This window comes from Aquila chrysaetos, chromosome 2 (genome assembly GCF_900496995.4).
Source record: "Aquila chrysaetos chrysaetos chromosome 2, bAquChr1.4, whole genome shotgun sequence".
Lineage (NCBI taxonomy): Eukaryota > Metazoa > Chordata > Aves > Accipitriformes > Accipitridae > Aquila > Aquila chrysaetos.
In genome coordinates this window covers 69539182-69548530 of record NC_044005.1, presented here as the reverse complement: position 1 = coordinate 69548530, position 9349 = coordinate 69539182, and positions in this window count along the sequence as shown.

Sequence of the window (9349 nt, the reverse complement as noted above, 5' to 3'; positions counted from 1 at the left end):
TCCTTGCTAGGCGTGGTATTGTCAGAGCAGGAAAAGGAAGGCTACAGGCTTGCTGTCTGCTTCTCTGCTGGTAGTCTGGTAGGTATGTGTCCTTTCTTCACAGGCAAGCCAGTAGGTTTCTCTCTCTTGCCTCTTCTCTTCTGTCATTTCTACTCCCTTGATCTTTATCTCTGTTGATGCTGGAGTAGATCAGATGGTGCTCTTGACACTTAGAATTTTAGAAGATATTCAGTTTAACTTTAGACTTAAATCTTTTAACTTAAACTTTAAATAAAAGATGTTCACTGTTAGGTCTTTGGTCCTCTGGAGAGCTGAAATTCATTGTTCCATAAACCTGTATAATTGCAGCCACAATAAGGTGCTTCCTACTCCTTTCCTCGTGCTATAGATTTTATGATTTTGGAATACACTCTTTGTGCTGCAGCTATAGAACCCCCTTTTTATTTACCTTGATTTTGCCAAGAGATCTTTGCAATGGATTCTTTATATCCCCAGGGAAGACCTCTAGTTCCAGTGGTTTGCTTGTGTTGTTCTCCCTTACCCTGCTATTATATTGCGTGGGCTCCCAGGGAGTTTCATGGTTCCCAGGTCCCGTTGTGCCCCACATACTCATTGTGCTTCAAGGGGCATCCCTGTCCCTTCTGTGTCTCTCCCTTCAAAGGAAACCCAAGAAGGTAGACATGACCTGTGGTCTACCAAGTCTCCTGATGAGGACGATCAGAAGACTGGGACTGCAGGGCACATTGTGAAGTGCCTTTTGCCTCCAATCTCAAAATAGTCTCTTTGGTTTGAGTCTAAATTTGTGTTTTATTGAAATGGGTGAACTGTTCTCATGTTCCCCAAAGAAGATGAGAGAAGGAATGAGGAAACAGCAGTGAGTTCCAGCATTGCAACAGATCAGTTGGGCTACTGTGGGAGAGATCTGTTTCATTCATCACCTGCAAGATAATGATGTGAAAAGACTCTATTTCTATTAAATCGTAGTGTCTGTTTGTTAAAGCAATTATTTATAGTGTTTCTCCAACTGTAGCTACAATTCCTCACCACTGATGTGAGAGCTGACTTTCAGAGGTCTCCCACAGACTTTTTCTCCTTGCAAACATATTCTTCTTACCCCTTTTCATTTAGGCTAAACACAAGGGAAAAGGCCAAACTTTTGTAGGTCTCTGTGTCTGTCAGAACCATGCACGAGGGGACAGTGAGGCTATATCCTTTGGAACATGCAGTGAAAAAGAAGAAAGGCATCTGTTTTCAAGATAATTGATTTTCATACATTTTAAATGTATAGTCTGTAAAGGGCTGACTTAGCATGTTATAGAATATGAACCATTTTCCCTCAACCCCATCCTCCAGTTCTGATTACATTTTGCATGTAGAATTGAGTATTCAGTTAGGCGCAAAGCTATGGAAGCAAATTTTCCTGTTTCTAATTGCACTGCTTGCTTCAGTTCCCCTTGTAATAGTATTTAGATTCAGTTGAACATGCAGTTTATCCTGCATGTCTAACATAAACTACCTGAAAATTTAGCTCTCTCTTTCTCTCTGAGTATTTGCTGACTTTTGCAATGATCAGATCCTTGACTCTAAAATGCCAGCAAGGACAAAAGAGGTAATTATATAATTTATGTTTGCTAGCATCCTTGTATTTATTTTATTTTGTAAGAAATCCAAGGCAACAAGCAATTCAGGGGAAAAGAGCATTGCAGTAATAGAGAACAGGAGGTCACTGATGAAAATTTAGAACCGGATTTCAAATATGGTAGAGAATAAAATGTCTTAGATCGCTTCTTTTCTTTAAAAAGTTCTCAAGTCAAAAAAGCCTGACATTCAGAAAAAATTAAAAGGCATTAATGCATTTAAGTATCTCCTGCGTAGAGTCTAGGAGTAGCCATTTCTTACCATACACAGTTTTCATGTTGTATAAGAAACAATAATTCTAGGAGAAAAATCGTGACATTAAATAGTGCTATTATTTCACTGTTATGACCCTCAGCTTCTGGATAAACCCAGACGGCTACTGTAAAACTGCCTGAAAGGAAGAATACTAACTCCCGGTACATGTGTAAATTTTCTTGTAATTACTGAGGGATGCTGCTTTCTGCGCTTGCTTCACGAGAAGGGCTGTGGGGAGAGCAGCCACAACTGCCGACCGCGGCTCGGAGCTGTGGGACGCCGTGGGATGCCGTGGGACGCCGTGGGATGCCGTGGGACGCCGTGGGACGCCGTGGGATGCCGTGGGACGCCGTGGGACGCCGTGGGACGCCGTGGGATGCCACCACCAGCCCTGCTTCTGGCTCCCGGTTCTCCTCCCCGGGGGAGATGCGGCTGCCGCAGCGTGTGGCAGAGACGTGAGTTTACAGCTGCTCGCTATGAGCAGGGCGGCGTGGGGCAGGCAGAGCATTCCTGTGAATCTGGCCAATGCCCTTTTTATAGGGTGAAATCCTATCCTTGTGAAATCAATGGGATATTTGCCATCACAGGGCCAGGCTTTCTCCCAGAAGTTCCTCATTGTAATCTGAGATAGGCAGGCGGGCATCGCTGGGAGTGTAGAAAAAAATGCCTCGACTCGGTCTAGTTTGTTCCTGCTAGGCCCAGTTTTCCACTGTCTTGTACGTGAAGTTTAATTTTTCACTGCGCCTGAGGCCTGGCAACCTGGGAATTAGGTAGGGGTACCTGCTCTCTTCATCCCCGTGCCCAGGCACCTAAAATTGCAGGAGGGAGCCTTTGAGTCAGGCTGCTCCAGAAAGCTGTGTAAGAGGGAGGGGGGAACTGTAGCTCACACTTCACCTCCTGTTTGCCCTTTCCCAAATCTTTCCTCCCCGCTTGGCTATTTGTTTGCAGGCTGAGGGTGCTACAGGAGACGTCTTCCCTCTCTCCTTCCCCTGGCGACGGTGCTTCTCTCGCCCTCGGTGCAAGTGAGAAGGCTGCAGGGGAGGCGGGTGATAAAGGAAAAAGGACGGGGTTTTCAAGCACAGCGAAGCACATCTGTTGTTTCTCAGATTAGAATTGAGCCCATAATAGTTGTCTGACAATTTGCAAGTTGGATTTATAAATCTGCCCTTGTAAGAGGCTGAGTTATAAACGCGCTGTGCAATTTATAGAACCTGCCAGCAAATCTTAACTGCAAACTCTTGATTTATACACCATCCTTTTAAACAGCGATTTTTAGTTTGGTTTTTACTAAAGTATTTCAGTACGTGGTAAGTCAGAGAAAAAATTTCCATATCCTAAACGGGATTAACAAATCTTAAATCAGATCTGTAAGTCCTACAACAGATTTACAAATCATACCAATAAATCCAAAATAAAACATAATCTTTTTTTTTTTCCTTTGGCTTACAAATCCTGATTTTGCAGCTGGTTGGTAAGGAAGTGATTTATAAAGCAAGAATTTAAAGCTCAACTGTCAGCATGATCAACTCTTGAGAGGTCTGGCTCTCACATCTTATCTGAGTGCTTTGATTTACAAGCTGTAGTCAGGCTCTCTCTATCGCAGATTTTCTCCTGAAACTTGGAGTTGTTTATTACGAGATCTACAAAAGGTTAAGCTCTCTGTATGCCACAGTTTGAGTGGCCTGGCAGTGTTATGGAAAAGGTGATACCTAATCAGATTGCAGCTGGCAAAAGTGCCTTGCATAACATTTGGTTGTCAGAGAAAACAAACAGCAGCTGAGCAATAAATTCTTGAAATGTTAATAAGCTGAGATCCCTGACTCTTTCTTCTTGCATGTATCTGTAAGGCACAATGCACACCTTCAACAGCTACAAGAACAGAGGTGTAGGTCCTCATGCTGCTTTACCCTTGTTTAAGTCCCATTAGAGGTAAGATTAAACAGAGGTTACACGCTTTACTAAGTATGGATGGACTTAAGCACATGCTTCAGCTTGTATTTTAGTACACTGCTGAACAGAATTGTAGCTGATTCTTTTTCAGATTTGAGATAGGATTTTCTTTCTAACTCATGTCAATACATGGCTTTGAAATTCTTACAAATAAAAATGCCAAGCAATTAAAACTACATAATTACAGAATGCATTCTGGAGACTGAAATCAATGTAATAAGCTGTCTCCTTCCGAGGGGGAAAAAAAGCCACCAACAATCGAAAGCAGCTTCAGTGACAAGAGAATATTTAATTTACGGAATATTTATGTGAATTTGTTTCTACTTGACAGATTAGCTCCCACTAATCAGATAAGTAATTTAAAAATCACTTTCTATACTCTAGAGTGATCACTTAAAGTGCACATTTTTCCTTTATTGATAGTCAAGCTTTTCTTTATCTCATCTAACATGTTTTCCTTCTACCTACTCTTCACCTCCTCTATATTGATTTAATACTAAGAATCTTTTCATATTAAAGAACTTGGCAAATATCACGTGAGAAGCCTGCATCCCCGCTACGGTTTGGATTCGCTTGCTGACATGTGCATACACCACCTTGTAGCTCAGAGGTTGCTTTCATTATCTTTTGAGCTCCTTGAGAGGTTCTGGGCATCTGCAGCCAGAAGACACAGTGGCAACCAAGTTATAACACAACCTCCAGACCCATGTTAATATTCCCATCAAGTTATAACACAACCTCCAGACCCATGTTAATATTCCCATCTTTTTAATAAAGTTAATCAGTATTTGCCTAAAGTCAAATGCAAATGCTTGGTTGTGCTTTAGGGGTTCAAAAAATGTAAGCGTTTAAGATAATATATTAGGTGGTGGAAAATAAGTGAGCCTTTACAAATAAAATTGGAAGCTGATTTAATAGTATAAAAGGAGATTATTAGATTTCTGAATTATCTGCCTAATACGATTATTTTGCCTAGTTTTGAAGCAGTTATTGCCTCCTGTTAAAATTTAATTAGGACCAGCTATTTTACACACAGATGTATTTGTATCAAGTAAGTATGTACCTGCCAAACCCAAATGATACTAGCTGCAGCTGTTGGAAAGGTGTTTAATTGGGGCCAAATGTCATTGGGTTATTACTTGATTAGTCTAATATTCCCTCCAAGGCACAAAACGGGCTGGGGGATAGCCAGTCAATACTGCTCTGTACCCTGGCCTTGTTACTCCTGGTGCTGCTTAGGACTTTCACGCTAAATTCAAGACAAACCTGACATGTTGCAGCAGAATCCATGCAAAACCAGAAAGTCCATTACCCTTTTCTAGTAAATTCACTGAAGCTCCTTAAAAAGTGGGCAGAATGATTCTGTGATTCTGGTGCAGCTAAGCATCTAACTTTTAGTGTGATAAACGTTGTGATTTGACAGACAGCTACCTGGATTTGAAGAGATGAGATCCGATGTGCTGGTGCCTACTGATTACACAGTGATTATTTAAATCCTTGTTTGTTGTTGGGAGCTGTTTACTGAACACAGCAGCCCATCAAGAAGAGACTTCCCAATCTGAACAAATAAATCACGTAATCCTAACAGCAAACAAAGTGTTACAGAAATAATGAAAAACTCCAAGGAGGGTGTGGGGGCTGGAGCATGGATGAGTAACTTTGTCAGCGCATACATCCCTCACTAGTGCCTGTTGGTAAATTTTCAGGGACCAAGCAACTTCATGGCAGGGCAGCAGGTTGTACTGATAACAAGATATTAGATAAAGATAAACGTAATTATGATCATGGGTCTGTGTCTTTTTTAAAAAAAAACTAATTATGATAGTAGTATGGTTTTAATAATGCATGGGGCTCTTCCAGAATAGGTAAGTATCTATTACTGCTCAGGAAAAACTGTGTTTTACTATACTTGTGCTTGGTTTTACCCAAGCATACCAAAACTACCTCAAGAAGAGCTATGGAGTTTGAAGGGCCTTGTGACCTATGATGAAAAGGAAAACAAGAATTCAAAAATTTGCTTTGTGGCTTCTGTGGCTTTAACAAATCAGAAGAAATCTTGTATATAAAATGGCATAAATATATTTGCCCTTCTACCTTGGAGTAATGGGCACTGAAATCTACTCAGACAAAGTTTATGTAGATCGGGGCAATTGTGAAGTAGAAGTCTTTGTTCTTATTATTGCAGTTGGCATACATACATACCTGTTTGGATTTTCTCAACTACAGATCAAAATTTTCTAGACTTCCTTGAAAATCCTTCCCTGGATAAACTGAAAAACCCTGGAGATTTTATATGAGCAAGGGCATAGTAAAGAATTTGAAGTGAAAGGTCTTTTCTGCATTGCCCTGCACTGACCTGGAGGAGGACTAGAACATCCCAGGGACCTTATGTGAAGTGCTGGTATATGGCATCCAGGAGTGGCAGTGTAGGCCACATTGCTGAAATCAAGGATGGGCTTTTTATGGTATGAGTATAAAGTCTTACTTGAATGGCCCAGAATTTGGTTTCACAACTGTATGCTGGGATTAATCCCAATTTGTACCAGAGTAAATGGGTTCGGATTCAGGCCCATGATATAAATAGTAGGGCTTATCAAAATGTGTCTCTACTTTTTCTGGAAAATTCTATTTTTTCCTTTGGAAACAAGAAAATGCTTGACTGAAAACAGAAAGCAAAATATTTATTTCAAGTTGCTCCAATGTGATTTACAATGTCTCAGTTTATATAACCAAACCAAAAGGTTTCATCTTGGGACAATTTGATGTTAGAAAGTGTAGGTTTACATTTTATTTTTTTTTAAACTGTAGTTTACTAGGGCACCACTGTGATTTTCTCATCATTTGAAGTGCAAATAACTCATACCTCGTTATCCTCAATAGGTCAGCCTTCCTTGCCTGTACTGCAGCACGGATTACTTCAGGGACTTGTTGCGGCACAAAATGGGAACCATTGTTGGAAAGCAGTTCAGAAGAAGTGGGTTGCTTTGGGAAAATGGGGGTGTTTTGCTCCTAAAATACAGTTCTTACAAAGCATTGTGACAGCTTATGGGGATCAGATTGAATGTTGAACTGAAGCGAAGCATATGCTTATAGGACTGTTGAGAAGTTTTGCTTCAGTTGAATGACATATGTTCATATTTTCCTGCAAAAATCTTGAACCTTTGGCTAAAATAGTTTTTGTTGTTTTTTTTTTTCTCCTTGCTTTCATGTGTTTGAGGTCTCTTTTTTCCCCCAAAGGAATCAAAATTATACATGGAAATGAAACATAACTATTGGAAAACTATATTTTGAGAACCTTCCCACAGGTACAACTATTTTTGATGAAAAAAAATTGTTTTGGTCTATTCTTTCCGCCATCCTAATGCACAGTTTTGCAGGTGTATTAACGCACAAGCATGTGCAAATATAAACAGCCCTACTTGGCTGTTTGAGTACTTGATGTACTCAAAGAGGTTCCAACCGTTAAAGATAAGCCGTTGCGTTTTACTCTGTGTTGTAAAACACTAACAACCATTTCTCAGCACAATAAAAAGAGAGATGGGTAAATGTGTTTTGTATTTAACTTTTGAGGTTTTCAGCTTGTTCTGGATCGGAAATACTTGAACAATAAACTGTTGCTGTCTGTTCTCAGCTCTTCCCAACACTACCTCCACAGTCCCACTAAGAAAGAAGTGAGGGGAAAGAAGAAAGCTCTCTTTCTGGGTAGCTGGAAGATGGAAAGGCTCCATAGTGTGACAAGAGAATAGCAACCATCCACACTATCTTTCTCTGTGTGAGAAGAACAAAGGCTGTTTTCCTGGCCCTTTGCCTTGCCTCCCCCTTTTCTCTGTTGGTGGTGGAAATCATCCAGATCTCATGTCCCAGCAGTCCCTGGCAGTGGGGAAGAACTGCTCTGACTTCTCTCTGTGTTAAGTCCCTTGTGAATTAGTCTCAGATTTGGTAGGGATTCTCTATTTCTCAAAAAAAAATGCATGTTATTGGAGTGAATTTGCAAATGTGCTGGTTTACAGAGTTTAAAATTATTGTTAACCTTTCACGGGAAGTCCCGAAGAAGAAAGGCGGGCAACCTTTTATGAACTGATACAGCTCTTAACAGCTCCTTCAATGAGTCCTCAGAAGAGATTTAAAGTAAAGAAGAGAGACTCCTGATGGGATAAACTTTTTCTTATGTCTTTGAATTACAGGTCAGGCTTTGCTTTTTAACAATGAAAAAGAAGTTGGAGCAGGTATTGACTTCACAATGATGCAGATCAGGTTTGTGTACTCATGCAGGCATAAATGAGAATTCAAAGCCAGACACCATCTCACAGGGGGAAGAAATGGAAAATTAAACCTCTCATTATTGCATTGGAAATTATAGGATTATATCTATCACCCATAGCATATAACAAAAGTTGTAGCCAGCTTTGCTGAGTGGATTTGCAAGACTCTTTGGAAACTAGACATTTAGAAATACTAGTTAAAGAAAGAAATACTAATTGCAAGCTGCTTTTTATCTTTGTGGTATATATATAACTTATAGCTTCCTTAAAAGGAGAAGAATTGTCTCTTCAGCCTCATCTGCTTTTTAAGTTAGATTTCATTGTGGACTAAAGGAGCAGCTTAATGAAGACCATATCCTTAAACATCTGCATTCATTCCATCAGTAGATCAAATCACTGCTTCCCTTAGGTGTATTTGACCTGACCCTATTCTTACTGGCTTCACTTGCAGCAGGGATTTAATTCATAGTGTTTAATTCTCAGGTCTTGATACTCATCTGTGCTGTCAGTTTATTTAATAAACATTTAATATTAATCTAATTCATCAGGATGATGTTTAAACCCGAGAAAGTTCTGCTGTTTTTCTACAGCTATCATAAGTTGTCTTGAAAAAAGCAGAAGATGATATAGGAAAGAAAAAAACCCAACAGTGGCATTTAGAGTTTAGCAGTGAGCAGCACACAAGCTGTCAAACGTTTTTCTTTGACTTCTTGACACAATAATAAAAGACTTAAAGATTTTTTCCACTGGCACTTACAAATATCCTGGAGTTAATGTGTGTATCTGAGGAAAAGAAGAACTTGACCTAAGTGGTTACTTTTACCATTTTGGGTTCTTATCCATTACAAACATGAGTGCTTCCAAACATGATGGGCCATGAAGTACAGCCAGGTCCAGGCAGGGCGGGTGCGTTCAGGTTTCTCCGGCATCCATGATCAGTGAATGGAAGGAATTGTTAAACTGTACTAAATAAGAACAAAAGCCCCAGTGAAGTATTCCCTTACTTAGAAGCAGCTTTCTGTTTCAATCTCCTTATTCAATTACATCATGGGATAATATGCAGGAGACATTGAGCCAGAATCACTTTAATCAAATAAAGAAACTGAAAAGGACTTCTACTCTCAGTATCATTTTATTGAGACTAATATTGTTATTGTCTACAGTGTCCATATCAAAGAATCTGGATTGATTTAATCGTTTCAGGCAAGGTTACAGAGAGTATCCTCAGTACGTGTCCATCAGCA